Genomic DNA, 17,575 nt, shown 5'->3' with positions numbered 1-17,575 from the left:
GTGAAATTGAGGTCAAGGTTCATTGTTTTTTCGTACTAGTTTCCAAAACTCTAGCACCATTGATTGAAAAGGCTCTCTTTTCCCCACACAGATTTTCAGTGGCATCTTTTTCATAAAGCAAGTGACCATATATGTGTGGATTTGTTTTTGGACTCTGTTTCTTTAGTATATTTGTCCATCCTTTGACCATTGTTACAATAAAACTTTATAGTAAATGTTGAAATCTTGTTGTGTAAGTCCTTCAGCTTTGTTCTTCTTAAAGATTGAAGTTGGCTATTCTAGGGTCTTTGCAGTTCCATATAAATTTTTGGATTGGTTTTTCAGTTTCCACAAAACGTCTTGCTGGAATTTTGATTAGGATTGCATTGGAGCTATAGATTAATTGGGGGGAATTGGTTGTCATAATAATACTGAGTCTTACAAACCATGAACTGTGTGTATTTCACCATGTATTTACTTCTTTAAAATTTTTTCTCATTATCATTTTTTAGTTTTCAGTGTAGCTATCTTACCCGTCTTATGAAAGATTTATTCATTATTTGATTTTTTGTTATTATATAATAAATGCTGTTTCATAAATTTGATTTCCCATTTGATTGTTATTACTATATAGAAATACAATAGAAAAGTCTTGAACTTGTATCAAAAAACCTTACTAGGTTCACTTATTCATTGTAGTCGCTTGTTTGTAGATTCCTTTGCATTTTCTACATATATAATCATGTTATCTGTGAGCAAAGACAATTTTACTTTTTCTGATCTTTATACTTTTCTGCCTTTTTATTGCCTTATTTCAATGGCTAGAACCTCCAATATAAAATTGAATAGAAGTGAGGACAGTGGACAATCTTGTTTTCTCCCCAACTTCTGGGGAATATATTCAGTATATTGACGTTAAAATTGATGTTAGCTGTAGTTGAGGGATGTGTGTGTATTATTTTTGGTAGAAGATATCTTTTATCAGTTTAAAGAATTTTCCTTCTTCTATTTCCAGATTGCTAAGAGGTTTGTAAAATTATGAATGAGTTAAATTTTATCAGATACTTTTTCTGTATCTGTTGAGATGATCCTAGGATTTCTCTTTTTTATTTTGTTAATGTGGTGAGGTACTTTGGTTTATTTCCAAATGTTGAACCAACAACCTTGTTTTCTTGGAATAAATCCCACTTAGTCATATGTATTATCCTTTTTGTATGTTGCTAGATTTGCCTTGCTAAATTATTATTTTTAGAATTTTCATTAATGCTCATGAGAGATGTTGGTCTGTAATTTTCTTTTCTCATAATGTCCACGTCAGGTGTTGGTTTTAGGGTTGTGCTGGCTTCATACAATGACTTAGTATTTCCTTTTTCACTATTTGCTGAAAAAAGTTGTGTAAGATTGGTTTCTGCTACTTTTAATCTGTGGGATCATCTCTTTTTTCCTCTTATAAAATTTATGAAGTAGTCATCAAAATATAGGGTATGGCTATCTTCTTCTACAGTTGAGGAACCTGAAGCTCAGAGAAGTTAAGCAGGACTAGTCAGCTGGTAGTTACTGATCTGGTATTAAAAACCAGTTCTGTCTTACTTCAAAACCTGTGATGCATAATGTACATGGAGGAAAGTGACTGACCAAGTGGTCATATGGAGGTCTTAAGAAATACTAGAAGTTATTCTTTTGAAAGCTGAGAGAACTTCTTTTGGAAACTTACTTTCTGCTAGTCTAAGAATAACACTCTTGATGACTGCTTCTTAGCTGTTTGTGAGGGTTGTGGCTTAAAGCAGCTAAGCTTTATAATTCTCAGCTGGCTCTGTCCAACGAAAAGCCTGTCCCTTCCAAAACTGAACAAATCAGTTTTATTTCTCTGTGGTAACAACTGGTTACTTGGAATTTACTGGAATTCCTCTTTTTCCAAATCCACATAATCCTGGCAAAAATTCTTTGGCTTTGTAGAAGTTAAGATATTTCCTAGCATATGATAGGTTCAGAGAGTCAGCTCATCCTATACTGACAGGACCAAGGATAGGGGAAGAAACTTCATACAAGGGAAATATAAGGTGATTTTTAAGACTTATCTAGTACTTTATTTCCCCCTTAGTTCAAGCATTCTCGTCAGAGAGGCTTTCTTATAAAAATAAAGTTAACTTTTATTTCACATAGAAGCGTCTTTTCTTTCTATGGGGTACAAAGTACATGAAAAGGGGTACTTGTTTGTTGATCATTAAAAACTTCAGGTTTTCAAACAATTATTTACTAATGACATCTCATGCTGTAGCTATTTTTTATTTTTAGAATTGTACTGGAAATGTTTGATTCCTTTATGATTTTTCAGCAAGTTATATAAAGTTGTTTAGTCACTAAAATTTATACTGTGCCCATGACATTATTTTATTCCCTTCGTATGAAAGCCTCAATAAGTTTTTCTTGTTTCCAGTTAACTTAATTAGAAAGTCTGGCTTCGTTTGAAACAGTTTCTCATTTTTAAAGCATAAAGCGTTATTTAGTGAAGCCTATAAAAGAATAATATGAGAGAAGATAATTCTTTTTAGGAGAAAAATGTTCTGTGTTAGTAAAACCTCAGGATTTTAGAGCTGAAAACTTTTCTAAGAGATCATTTAATCCTTTTAGTACTTGTGATATTGATATCTAAATGGGATTATTTTGCTGACAAATATAGTATTTATTGCTTTCTAAAATCCTTTGTTAATTATGGGTGCCTCCAACAATGGAGACACAAATTTAATTTAAAGGAATAGATATTATTGAGAAAAACAATTTATTCAGTCTTTCATGCAATAAAATTTGATGGAGGGCATTACGTATTATGCCAGGTGCTCCTAGGTACACAAATGAAAGCAGCACAACCATTGCTCTCAGTGGTCACAATCATTGGAAAAAAAAAAAGGAATAGATATTATTTTTAGCCTTGGTCACCTTAAAAATTGGAGTTAAAGTATTGGCCCTTTTTAGTTCTGCTGGTAATAGTAGATCTTATTCTCTTGCCATTCTGTAGGTCTAATTGGTTAATATGTGAACTCTAATATTTAGTAAGGTTAATTATTAGTGTGAAATTAAGGATTTCATTTTGGTTTTTATATAAAGCTAGACATAAATAGACTTCATAGTTAATTATTTATGCTGAATAATAAAAGTTTAAGTTTGGAGGTTCTATATATTATTGGGAACACTTGCTCTTAGAAGTTGTATTAAAAATTTGATAGAAAAATAGGAAGTTGATTGATTTTATTGTAATAATTTTGTGAAACAGGAAAAATATTTTAAATTATCAAGGTAAACTGTCAAAAATAAGTATTTAGAAAGGAATGTTTTAATGTTGAATTACTTATGAACTGACAACCGTAATCTTTTGCCTAAGATTAATATCATAGTACAGTGCTTTAAAAACTTTCATAGCAAAGGCTTGTCAGTTTTTCCCATTTTTAGGAAAAATTTTTAGGGTATTATTTCTTAAAATATTTGTTTAATAAAAAGAAAAATTACTAATATTCCAGATGAAGTTTTCTTTCCAAATGAAGTTTTCTCTTTTAACCTTACTGTGTTCTCACTTGTAATGTTCAAGTGATATTGTTGCTGGCAAGGTCTCCTGACTAGTGAATTTATTCTCCTATCATAAATGTTCTGATGTCATTACTTCCTTCTCTGTCTTTTATCATGGCTCAGTCATTTTATGGGAACCTGACACAGTGACAGGCAAAAGGTTGGCTGGAAGAGAAAAGAGATGAAACTGAAACTAAAAGTGATTCAATATATACTAAGTTATCAGTTACTACTTGCATATTATCTATGGTAAATTTTATATTTGTACTGGCTTTTTCTTGTGTTTTTAGGAGCCCTGTTTGGAGTATCTCCTTTGGTCATTTAGTTAACAAATCTAAGTGCCTATTATGTGCATAACATTTCTGTGACTATCCAGCTCATTGATTTGTGCTCAAGTGATAGTATCCAATTTTAATATTAACTTTCTAAAACATATAGAGCTTAGTCTTCCCCACATACAGGGCTTAATCTTCCTGACAAATTATATGTGTGTATTTTAATGGCAAAAATAAATGGATTTATTCATATTCTAGCTCTCTGCCATTGGCACAAATAAATAGGTTTAACTATATTTCCTGTTAGCACTTTCTGAAGTTTTATTGAATGAGATGTCTAAAAGGAGTAGTAGATATTATCTGTGTTGCAATTATCTTTGGATTCCAATTACTTACACCATCTCTTTACAACTGATGTTCAAAAATAGTTTCAAAAGTTTGAACAATTTTAACATAAAATTTCTGTTCCGCTTTTGTAATACATTTTTATTTCCTTCAAAGTAATACATACACATAAAAAATCAAACAGCACTAAAAGATTAAAATGAAAAATTGCAGTCTCCTTTCTAGTTCTTCCCCACTCTCCAGTCCTGGTCCTCAGATATAATCACTCCGAATTCTTTTCACTGTTTCTTGTGGTATTTATCTACGTAATTTAAAATAATATGCCTCTTCTGCCAATTTCTTGGCTTAAGTGATTCTTGTATGTTATTGAGAATTTAGGTCTCTTAGAGTCCCTCCCTTTCACTCTTCTTCCATTCTTTTACTGTAGCTATGTCACAATTTTAAAATCTATTTTTGGTATTTACATTTTTTGATTATAAAAATATTGTTTACTGTTGAACTAAGTCTACTTTAAAAAAAAAGCATCCAGTGTTACTATTAAAATGTCTGAAGCTAATCTGATTTCTCTCTGGAAGTTTTTAGGATTTTCTTTATCCTGGTGTTCACAAATTTTGTGATGTTGTGCCTTGGTATATGTCTTTTTTTCAATCATGTGCTGATATTTGATTTTTTTTTAATTTAGGAGATTCATGTCTTTTAGTTTGGGGAAAATTTCCTGCGGTTTTTAATAATTTCTCTTTTTTTCCTCTTTTCAATTCTTTCTTTCTGGACTTACTATTAGCTGGCCATTGTATCTCCTATTTTGACAGTGTATCACTTGGATTAATTGCTTAACTAAAAAAAAATTTTTTTTCTCCCCAAGTCCATCGCTTAGGATTTTTGTTTTATTTTCCTTGTTGTCCTTCACTTCATCTTCTCATCCTTCTACTGACTTACAAAATTTTTGTTATCGTAGTTTTAATTTCTCCAAGTACAAAAAATATTATGTTTTTGTTTCATGGATGCAATATCTACTCTTATCTCTTTGAGATTATTAATAACATTTTATCCATGTTTTCTTCTGTTTCTTTTTCCTGCCATTTCCTAATTTCTTGTGGCTCACTTTAGTCTTTGCCTTTCTATTGCAAGCTTTCATCAGATCCTTAGAGTCTTCGTTCTCTCAAAAGCAGACTCTAAGATAGGGAGATGATTCTAGGAATTATAATCAGAGAATGGGGAAGTGAGACAGTACAAGAGGAAAACTAGTAAAGAGTATATTGACTGAGTGGATTACTACTGTGGGCAGCTGGGATTCAATATTACTGGAGACTCTCAGAGAGACTCTATGCTGTCCAGTACTAACCACTAGCCATGTACTGTTATTTAAATTACTTAAATTAAATAAAATTTAAAATTTAGTTTTTGGTCACACTAACCACAACTCAAGTGCTCAATAGCTACTTGCAGCTAGTGGCTGCCATATAGGACAGTGCAAATACCGAACATTTCCATGCTGGTTTAGACCATGATACCACAGAATTGTCTCACTGAGGTGCAGGGAAGCTGGGCACTTTATCTACCAACATCTGTCCCTTATTGGTTAAAGGTTGCTCCTGGCACTTTTTTTTTTTTTTTCACACCAAAACATTACTTTATTTTGTAAATTTTGACCCATTATTACTCCCATGTTATGGTTTTTTTCAGCTGTCAAGTGTACAAGGTAAAGAAAAAATTTAGTTAGGTGGGGGTTGTACCTGGAAAATAAATTTCTTCAACTCCATATACACGTTTCAGAACTGCTGGGTCCCAAGTCCCTCTATGAACTCCTGGGCTGCCAGTATCATGTGCAGCCTACAAAGCTACACTATCTGAATAGCTTATTAATTCTGCATGTCAGGTCAATCAACGTGTCAACCTGTAACAGACTGCACACTTTTAACCGAACATGGCAAAATATTCACTCTCTAGAACTTTACATCATCATTTGATGTCAAACAATGAAGCAAATCCCAACAGTATATACAAAAAACAGCTTTGCATTTACAAAAGATTGTTTCCCATACTGATTAATCCAGGCAGCTAACTCATTGGTTTATGCAACTTTTTTGAAGAAAAATAAATCAATTACTAGCAGAACTATTAGTTGATCACTTATCCATTGACAACTTGCATCGTTTATTCAGTGCTATATTAAATAATGTATTGGAAGATAGATTAACTAATAGCTCCAAGCCTCCTAACGATTTAAATGAAAATTACAAAATGTTTGAGACCCTATTTGGGAATACAAAGGGTGTTTGACTTCCAATTTCCATTCTGTGTAGAACAAGAACAGGTCATTCCTTTATGGACATGCATAAAATACATCACGTTTTCTCTGCTGATGCTATAAATTCAATACCAATTCTCCAGCCACATCAGTTATGAGCATAAAGTATATCATGTAACCTCAAATCTCTAACAGTGGAAGGCTTACCCAAGAATGGATGCTGCTAGAATAATGCTGCTTCCTTTGATGTGATAACTCAGCATCCATCTCCCTCCCCCTCAGATGATTCTTCAGCGTGTTAGAGCAGTGAGGAATGGTTTTAATCCCATACCCAATGAAGACATTGGTCACATAATACACATGCTCCTTTTTTTAAAAAATTCTGAATCTTGGGCAGCTGTTCTCCTGTAACTACTTTACAGTTTCTAAAAGCAGTTATTGTCCAAAGCTGGAAGAACTTAAGTCTTCTCAGATGAGCATGTGAATGAATGGAGGGAGGTAAACAAAAGATAAAAAAGACGAGGTCTGATAGGGGAGCAGCTGGATAAGAAAATCAAAAAAGGAATAGTAATTTAAAGTTTATTCCAGCTATAATGCAGGTTATTCTGACTTTCAGCTAGCATCACATGGCATACTTCTGAGTCCATTCCTGACTTATTCTGTTGTACTTATCTCTGTTTTATAGATCCGTGCAATCTCTGGCACTAGGGGGTCATCTGGGTTTGGATCACATAGCAGTGAACAAATGGATAAAAGAAATTTAGAAGTAGTTAAAGCAGGAGACCACTGTGATCTTAGAATGTCGAGACAAATGCTGCCATTACTGTTAATATTTGGATGATAAATTTTGTTGTAAATGCAACCTTAGGTGGTTTGAAGGGGTAGTCTGTAGGAAATGAACTGTCACAAAGAATACACCGCCTTGATATGGGCTGTCATTAGGTCCCATAATTGTAGTTTGCCAATGAAACATATCATCCCCAACTGGACCTGCAAAACATTGTGCTGCAGGGTCACGGGCCAAATCACCAAGTTCTTTATTAATCCGTTTCAGTGCCATAGTCTGTGCTTTTCGTTTGGCTCCGTACTATTTCGGTGTGTGCTCAAAGGTCAGGCCAAAACTCTTGATTATCCCGGTGGCTGGGAAGGATTGTCTTTTGTCTCACACCAGCTCTGCCAGACACAGGCGCAGCAGGCCGGGGCCTCCCTCAAGCTGCAGCCTGGCCTCCTTCCTGCGTGGCAGCTGGTGCCTCCCTGGCCCTGTGGAGCTCACGTGCACGACCTCTCCTGGTGTTCTTAACTCCCTGTTACTTCTGGCCTGTGTCAGTCTGCTATCTCACCTCTGTTTTCTACTAGGTGCCTGCTATACCAAATGCAGAATTTCTCTAGATCTCTGGTCTCTAGAATTTCTCCAGAGACCAAAATTCTGGTCTGCCAGTCTGAAGGGAAGTAGTTGCTTGACTGAACACAGTGGAGGCAGCGTCTTATCAGTATAAATATGTAGGTTTTCAATCAAACTCCCCAGATTTTAGTGGGAAATCTTACCCCAACATTCTATGGCAATTGCTATCTTCAAGTGCTAGATCTTTGGAGGGGTCTGTGAGTAAATTGACTTCCTATTCTTTTTCCTTACTGTAGGCATTTAGGTTTCAATCTTTTTTGATCTGCAAATTACCACCCCTTTGGAGCTTAAGAAAAATTATGATATACAGTGTTTCAAACATACGGAAAAGTATAAAGAAAAATATACGTGCAATTCTTGTAGTGCTGTGGTAAACCCAGCTAGGCCGTGATGTATTGTTTTGTCTTGTCTTTTCTTTTCCCTCCCTCCCTCCCTTTCTTTTCTTCTTTCTTTTCCTTCAATGCCAAGATCTTTTATTTGATTAAATTTTAGGAGACTTGCCAACACTCATTGATATCAAGGCAGCTAAGATTTGTATTGGTTTTTCTCTTCTACTTTGCTGTGTTTAGTTTGGTAATATTTTATTGAGAATTTTGTGTCTATTTGCATAAGACATTTTGGCATTTAATGTTCTTTTCTTGTAACATCTGTTCTCATCTGGTTTTGATATCAGGGTAGCACTAGACTTATGAAAAAGTTGGTGAGTGTTACATCTTTTTCTGTTATCTGAAACAGCTTTTAAAAGATTAGGATTAGTTGTTCCTTAAATGCTTGTTTGAACTACTCCGTTTGGGGCTAGCTGTATTTTTTGTGTGTGTCACACTTCTTCCTTCTGTTTTAATATTTTTCTTTATAACACAGAAATATCTTTCAGTTAGTGTAAGCTCTTTTTGTGTGTCTGAAAGTTTCTTTGTTTAACTCTCACTTTTGAATGATAGTTTACCAAGATGTAGAATTCTAGATTGTCAGGTTTTTTTCTCCTGGGTTTTTCTTCCTCAAATATCTTTAGAAAATTTTCCAAATTTCTTCTTTTTTAGGTTTGGCATGACCAGGAGGCTTGGGTCTTATCTAAATATTAGGTCTGAAGGTCTAACAAATGGAAATTAATTTTTTAAATGGATATCCCAGTTTTTAATTAGACACCAGCAATATTTATGACAAAAAGTTCCTTATAGTCTCAGATACCTTTAATTTTAATGGAAACATTTCCTCCAAAAGATTAAACAAGAATATCTGAATCATGGCTCCATATTAGAACCTACTGATTTGATTGGTTTGGGATGGGGGTCTAGGTAGGCTTGGGTTATCTTTTGATGTGTCCAGGTAATTCTAATGTATAGATAGAGATTAAGAAACACTGAGTTACAAATTGATCTGTACTTCAGTGAAATTTTAATACAAATTTCAGCAGTCTTTTTCTTTTTTTTAAAGTTACTGACAATCTAATTCAAAATTAGATTGAATCTAATTTACAGGACTTCCCTGGTGGTCCAATGGTTAAGACTCCATGCTTCCACTGCAGGGGGCACAGTTCGATCCCTGGTGGGGGAACTAAGATCCCTCATGCTGTGCGGCGGCCAAAAAAAAATTTTTTTTTACATGGAAAGACAAATAGAGCAATTAAAAAAAAGAACATAGTTCAGACTACCTGATTCAAGATTTATTTAATTACAGTGTGTAGTAGTAATAAGATAGACATTATGGATCAATAGAATAGAATCGAGTGTCCAGAAATAGACCCACACACATAAGATCAGTTGATTTTTAGCAAAGGTGCCAAGGCACATCAAAGGAGGAAGTTACAGTCTTTTCAACAAATGTCCCAGAACAACTGGCTACTCTGTGGGGGAAAAAATGAACACTGACTCTTACTCACACCATACACAACACAATGGTTATAGACCAAAATTTAAAAATAAAAAAAACTTTAAAACATCTAGAAGAAAATTCTGAAAAAGAAATAAAAGAAAAAAAAATTAACTGGACTTCATTACAATTAAAAACTTTTCTTTGAAAGCTATCAGTAAGAAAATGCAAAGGTAAGTACTAGCATGGGAAAACTATTTATAATAAATATATCTGACAAATGACTTCTATCTAGAATATTTAAAGATCTCTTACAACTCAATAAAAAGAAAACAAATGATCAAATTAAAATTAGGCAAAAAATGTGAACACTCCTGCTAGGAATGTAAAATTGTACATTCCCTTGGAAAATGTTTTGGCAGTTTAGCGTATGATCTTGGAGTTCTCTCCTAAGTATTTAATGAAGAGAAATAAAAACATATATCCACAGAAAAATTTGTTCACGTATGTTTGTAGCACTTTTGTTCATAAAAGTCGTAAATTAGAAACAACCCAAATGTTCATCACAGGTGAGTGGGTAAACAAATTGTGGTATATCCCTACAATGGAATACTACTCATTAATAAAAGGGAATGAACTATGAATACACACAACATGTGTGAATCTCAGAACATTAGCAAAACCTTATGCTAAATCGAAGAAGCCATATACAAAGGAGTAAGTACTGTATAATTCAGTTTATATACAATTCTAGAAAATGAAAAATGATTTATACAAAGCAGATCAGTGATCTGCCACCTAGGGCCAGTGGTAGGGGGAATTGAATACAGAGGAGTTTGAGGGAACTTTTGTTGGTGATGGAAATATTTATATCTTAATTGTGGGGATATATATACAGTTGTACAATATTTGTCAAAAATCATTAAACTGAACATTTTAAATGGCTGTAAGTAAATTTGACTTCAATAAATTTGATTTTAAGAAAAGTAACACTGGATTGGACAATCTCATATTCTTGTCCAATTACCATAGTATATAATTATGTGTCCTTTTCATAAGTTTTTATTTATTACTTTACTATTATGGGTATACACTGACAGTTTAGTTTGTATTATAATAAAATAAATTTCTAAAATCAAAATTACATTTCAAGAAGGTTTATAACTGCTCTTTTTAACTGTGTGTGTGTGTGTGTGTGTGTGTGCACGCGTGCGTATGTGTAGAGTCTTTACTATAGGCATCCTCTTCCAAAACAAAATAAAACAAAAATAAACAAACTGGGAATTGTAGCTTTATTTTACATAGTGCAGAATAAAATAGGCAAATACAATTTTAGGAATGAAATTGTAGCTTCTAGTTTTTATTTTGTGACTTCAAATCCACGTTAGTGGTTAAATTACAGTGTTTATGGTTGAATGTGGAGTATTTATTGTGGAGAAAGTATATGTATGGTCTTGGCTCATTTACTAATAAAATATTTTAACCTTTAATTGAATGTTGCTATAGCATGGATGTTATGGATGTATGTTACAATTACATTCTGTTGTATAATACCGGGAATGTTTTTATTATTTATATAGTAATAAGGTGAAAAACTGTATACTGTTTAAAAAATATATGGATAATAGCTATTTCAGATCTTTCATGTGAGCCTATTAAAGCAAAAAAAAAGGTTAAATACTGTTTTGTATATGCTGAATTTGCTGCTGCACAAAATAGAATGCAATGACCGTGTTTTCAGAGTGTTGGAGTGATTGTAAACAGATGAAGAAGTGCTGAATCAGGCACTCTAGGACTTTGACAGTTGCCCTGGAAACAGGGTGCATTATACTTGCTAGCAATAATCTCCCTCCCTCCCTCCCTCCCTCTTTCTCTCTCCTCCCCCACTCCCTCCCTCCTCTTCCTTTCCTGTTTTTTGATGATGGCAGTGCAAGTTGAATTTGTATATTGATCTAGGCTCACACTTAATGTAAATGATTTTTTTAAATTGAGTTCAATGAAGGAAAACTAAACTATAGTTTTAATTAGACTATATTGTACAGTGCCTGAAACTGAAAGGCTAAATAAACTGACATCTTTTAAAGTATTACATTTTCTTAGCATCTGTTATCGAGTTAAGAACGTAGATTGAAATTTGTAATTTACTAAGTGACCTTGGATAAATTAAGCCCTCTGTTTCTCAATTTTCTCATTTGTAAAATGGCAATGGTAATAGTACCACAACTCCTAGTGGTGATGTAAAGATTAGATGAGCTAATATATTTGAGGTGCTGGCACATAGTAACTTCTCAACAAATGTTTGCATATCATCATCATGATCGTATCCAAAGTAAAACAACTTCTATACCTCACTATGGCTATTTTAATATACATGTTACTAATCAATATAATGTATTTAAAAGAAAAATGCTGGTAATGACACTTGCAAATAAACAAAAAGAAGTGTATTGTAAATTTTAGATCATATATGTGGTTGAATTTTTAAATTGTATTTATTGCCAATGTATTAGGTTTTGTAATGATCATTTAGATAGGAGCAATATTCATTCATTTTTAGAGTTTTTGGCCCATTTCATAGATTTTTAAATAGCTGTAAAGACATAATTACAGTTTTCTTACACACATATTTTAGCATTTTGGTGCATGCTGTAGTAGATTATATCTTCAGCATCTGACAGCATGTAGTGACAATATTGATTTCTTCCTTATTCAATCGTCTAGCAAATACATATCGTGTACCTACTGTGTACCAGATGCTGGGGATATCACAGTGAACAAGACAGTCAAGATTCTTGCTGTCATGAAACTACTGTCATGAAACTTAGAAATCATCGTTGGGGAAGGTACTAGGGAAGAGTGATTGGATAAAACAACACATAAAAGAACAAGGTAGCTTCAGAAAGTGTGATAAGTCCTGAGAAAAAAATAAAACAGGCTGGTGAGGTACAGTGTGCCTGGAAGGACTAATTTAGATTGCATGGTTATTGAAGTCCTTTGTAAGAAGATGACATTTGAGCTGAGACTTGAATGATGAGGAGACAGTCTCATGAAGACCTGGGGATGGAATTTCTGGTTAGTGGGAATAGGAGTGCAACTGCTTCTTAGACCTGATAAGCTTGGCATATTTGAATACTTTAAAAGATGAGTACTGCTAAAGGGTAACGATTGAGTGGAAGAGTGATAAAGGAGATGGTGCGTAAAGATAGGCAGGGATCTATATTTCACATTTAGCCCTGGGAATCATTTCTTACTGACTCTATGAACCTTGATGCCACTAGCAAAGAGAAGTATGGAAAACATGCAGTTGGTGTTAACAATGTGGCTTTTAGGAAACCAAAAAAATATCCACAGAGGTTTTCATTGCAGATTTGGAAGTATAATAAAAGAAATAATCATTAATTTCGTAGGCTCTGGAGATAAATCAGGCCTGACTGATTCCTGGCTTCTTTTTAGTGGAATATCAAGGTATAAAAATTTGTTTTGAAAGCAGTGGAGGAGAAAACTTGTACATAGCACCCTTTCCTCCTATTATATATGTATTTATTATTTAACTACATAAATATATTCATATATATAGATATGCATATACATAGGGATTGATATAGACACATATATGAATACTAATAATTTTGGTTCATGTTTTGTGAATGCTATTACAAGATATGAACCTCTCATATTTATATAGAATTACCAACTATGCAGTTTGCTAGTAGTTTTCTATTTTGGATTAATGCACTTTGAGAATTAATCTTTCAGTCACTGGAATAGTGAATTAGTCACTCTTTGCTTTACTCACTTTGATAATTTACTTGAATATCATGGATTTTATGAAGGGATAGACTGATTTGTTTAAGTTTTTCCTTATAAGTTTAACTTCTGTCATGTTGATAGGTGATTTTTCTCTTTCTGTTTCAGGGCCACAGGCCACAAGTATCCTTTGCTCTAGTCAGCCATCTGGAAATTTTATGCCACTGATAATTACTAGAAAGATAATAATGGAAAAACATTAGCTAAGTGCCTACTATGTATATGTGCACAATTGATGATTTCTCCTTCTGGGTTGGAGATTAGAATTAGAATATGAAAAAATATAGTTTTATGCTCTTTCTAGCAGGTGATAATTCTTTTTATTTCACTTTCAGTTGTGATCGCTAGTTCACCTCTGGTATTGAGAAAATTGTCACAAATTTTAAAAAATTACAAACAATTCATGCTTATGGTTAGCAATTTAAATATTAGAATAAGAAAAATGGAAAGCAAAAGTTCCTGACCCCTGCAGTCTTATTCCCCAGAGATAAACTTTGCTAACAGGTTCCTGTGTTTCCTTCTAGAATTTTAGATGTTTATGCAAGCATATGTAAGGGTATGTTTGCATGTATAAATTTACATATATAGTGTATCTTCCTTTCCTTTCTCTTTTTACATGTATAGGATCTACAATACTGTTCTGCAACTAAGTGTACCATCACTTAGTACATATTATTGATATCTATAGACCCGTCTTGTTCTTTTTTTTTTTTTGGTTGCTTCGGGTCTTAGTTGCGGCATGCAGGACCTTCGTTGAGGCATGTGCAACATTTCGTTGTGGCATGCGGGCTCCAGAGCATGTGGGCTCAGTAGTTGTGGCTCATGGGCTCTCTAGTTGTGGCACAGGCTCAGTAGTTGTGGTGCAAGGGCTTAGATGCCCCGCAGCATGTGGGATCTTAGTTACCTGACGAGGGATCTAACCTGCATCCCCTGCATTGGAAGGTGGATTCTTAACCACTGGACCACCTGGTAAATCCCCCATCTTGTTCTTTGTAATAGCTGCATGGTAGTCCATTGTTTGAATACAGTGTAATTTATTGACCTGGCTTCTATTGATAAACAGTTTCCTTGTAATTTGTATACTTGCATCGTGTATAAGTTTATCCATAGGCATTGCCTTTAAAAGTTTTAGAGCAGTTGCCAAGTTGTCTTTCAAAATAGTAGCAACAATTTATATGCCCCTCACTGTGTTCCAGTATTTTCCTTTTATATTCTAGCTAATGCACAAAAACAAAAACAGTTGACTGTAGATAGGTAAATTTTATTGATAAACAGAAATATTTTTGGTTATGATAAAAGTACCATTTATTTTCTTTTTCTTTCTTTTTTTTTTTTTTTTTGGTATCTTGTGACATCTTTATAAATACTCACATGGCAAAAGTTGAATTTTACATTTAGTCTCAAAGATGGTAGTACAGAGCTCAGCATCTTGTTAGAAAACTTATATAGGACATGAATGATCTAAAGTGGTTAAAATAAATGATATTTATTTTAATATTTAGTTATTATATGCAAGCTAAAGTTCATGTAATTCAAATAACGATAAGTACATTTTTAGACTTCTTAGCATGGACTTTTTCTGTCATTAAATATAGTTAATATAGTTTTAAAATGAATGAGTAAAATGGATTTAAATTTTGCAGATTGGATCAGGCAAGAATCATCAATGGATGCTAAATCCATGGGAAACTTTTAATGAGGAACAGGATATTTCAGTGATTTTAAAGAGTATCCTTGCAGATTGCTTATTAGTTGCAAGGGAAAAAAACAATAACTATACAGAGGATAAATCAGACAACACCTTGATCGATGATCAAAATTAATAGTAAGGGGTAGATGGATATCGTGTGTCTCCAGATGTGATTCTCCAAGCAGTGTTAGTATTTCAACCAAGAATGAATAACCTAAATCTAGTTATGAGAAAAGATCAGACAAACCCCAAAATGAGGAACATACTATTAAAAACAAAGGTTTAGGGCTTCCCTGGTGGCGCAGTGGTTGAGAGTCCGCCTGCCGATGCAGGGGACACGGGTTCGTGCCCCGGTCTGGGAAGATCCCACATGCCGCAGCGCGGCTGGGCCTGTGAGCCATGGCCGCTGAGCCTGCGCGTCCAGAGCCTGTGCTCCGCAACGGGAGAGGCCACAACAGTGAGAGGCCCGCGTACCGCAAAAAAAAAACAAAACCAAAAATACCCCACAAAGGTTTATATTCTATAAAAAGTCAGTGTCATAAAAGGCAAAGAGAGGCTTTAGATAGGTTCCAGATTAAAGGAGAGTAAAGAGATGTAACTAAATGTAATACCGATTGTAGATTGGATCCTATAAAAACTTACAGGACATTACTGGGTCGATTGACAAAATTGGAACAGGACAGTACATTTGATACGAGTATTTAGCAACATTAATTTTTCTGAAGTTTACTGTAGTATGGTTATGTAAGGGAATATCCCTATTCTTATAAATTTACACTGAAGAATTTAGGGATAAGAGGGTATGATATAAGCAATTTTCTCTCAAAAAGTTCAAGAGGAAAAAATAGAGTATGCTTGTAAGGGTGCATATATATGATAAGGTAAATAGGACAAAATATATTTTAAATATTTTTATTTTTAAATTTTCTTTTATTATTTTTTGGCTGCGTTGGGTCTTAGTTGCAGCACGCGGGATCTTCGTTGAGGCATGTGAGATCTTTCATTGCCGGACACGGGCTCTTCCTTGCAGTGCGCAGGCTTCTCTCTAGTTGTGGTGCGCAGGCTCCAGAGTGCGTGGGCTTCTGCAGTTTGCAGCACACGTGTTCTCTTGTTGAGGCGTGAGCTTAGTAGTTGTGGCGCACGGGCTTAGTTGCCCCACGGTGTGTGGGATCTTAGTTCCCTGACCAGGGATTGAACCCACATGCCCTGCATTGGAAGGTGGATTCTTTACCACTGGACCACCAGGGAAGTCCCCAGGACAAAATATTAACAGTAGATTAGTCCAGGTAAAGGACAGACAGGACTTCTATGCACTAATCTTGTTTTGCAGCTCTTCTGTAAGTTTGCAATTATGCTCAAATAAAATGTTTAAAAAATGGATTAAAGATTTTTTTAAATAACAGTGACTTTTTTTTTTTTTTTGCGGTACGCGGATCTCTCACTGTTGTGGCCTCTCCCGTCCCGTTGTGGAGCACAGGCTCTGGATTCGCAGGCTCAGCGGCCATGGCTCACGGGCCCAGCCGCTCCGCGGCATGTGGGATCTTCCCGGACCGGGGCACAAACCCGTGTCCCCTGCATCGGCAGGCAGACTATCAACCACTGCGCCACCAGGGAAGCCCAATAATAGTGACTTTTAAGATCTGTTTATAAAACTAAAGATTTTTGATCAGTGGTATTTTATTATGTATTAAGTAGGGAGAAATAATTCCAAAATCTGTTTATACCTCATTGCCAGAAATGCTAATTCTTTGTTGGAGAGTTTCTCATACAGAACAGTGTGGGTACTATGATTAGCAGGTGTTAAATATTGGGTTACAAACTAAATGTTTTTAGAATCTTGAATTGGGAAAGATTAGTGTGGGCTACATGTTAGGACTCTGAAGAAAGTGCAAAAGTTTGTGTGTTAGTAGTGGTGGTGAGGTGAGATAGAAGAATTGGAAGGAAATGGCTAGAGGAGAATTCAAACTTGGAGAAAGTGAATTTGGGAGTAAATTTCCATGTAAATGCTACCACTGTAGAGCAGTGGTTTCCAATCTTTTCCTTCCTGAGGATACTTGTCTCATTGATTTTAATATTCACTACCCCGCCCCCCCCCCCCCCCCCCCCCGCCGCTGACATTTTAAAACCTCTGAAGTCTGGGTTTGCCTTACGATCAGTGGCATCTGACAATCAGTGTCAGAGTGGATTGAAGTTAGTTCTTCCATAAAAGATTTGTGTTTGCTTCTGCCATAGCGTGGGGGCCCTAGCAACCTGAGACCATTTTAAATTAAATTTAGTGCTTGAGAATTTGGACCACACTAGTAGCATGAATTCAGATTACAACTCTGTGTTAGTTATGGATGGCGGTTCAAATTTGAAGGGGAGTTCCCTGCCCTCCCACCACTAGTGCCAAAGTTAGGAAGACAAGTTTCTGTGCTGTTGCTTTTCGTATAATAGGTTTCTCTTTTTCTCCTATGTACTTT

At 34.8% G+C, this 17,575-nt stretch overlaps 1 protein-coding gene and 1 pseudogene across 2 annotated transcripts in view; one reads left to right on the top strand and one right to left on the bottom strand.

Annotated features, from left to right (window-relative positions):
• Nucleotides 1-17,575, top strand: part of PDE3B (phosphodiesterase 3B) — a 173,406-nt gene that overhangs the window by 30,355 nt on the left and 125,476 nt on the right. The gene's annotated exons all lie outside the window — the stretch shown is intronic.
• LOC115803275 (ubiquitin-conjugating enzyme E2 D3 pseudogene) lies at nt 7,016-7,510 on the bottom strand (annotated as a pseudogene).

This window comes from Delphinapterus leucas, chromosome 7 (genome assembly GCF_059928025.1).
Source record: "Delphinapterus leucas isolate spDelLeu-1000000601 "Yukka" chromosome 7, BTC_Dleu_Yukka2, whole genome shotgun sequence".
Classification (NCBI taxonomy): Eukaryota; Metazoa; Chordata; class Mammalia; order Artiodactyla; family Monodontidae; genus Delphinapterus; species Delphinapterus leucas.
The sequence above is the reverse complement of the archived record's forward strand: the minus strand, read 5'-3'. Positions and strand labels throughout refer to the sequence as shown.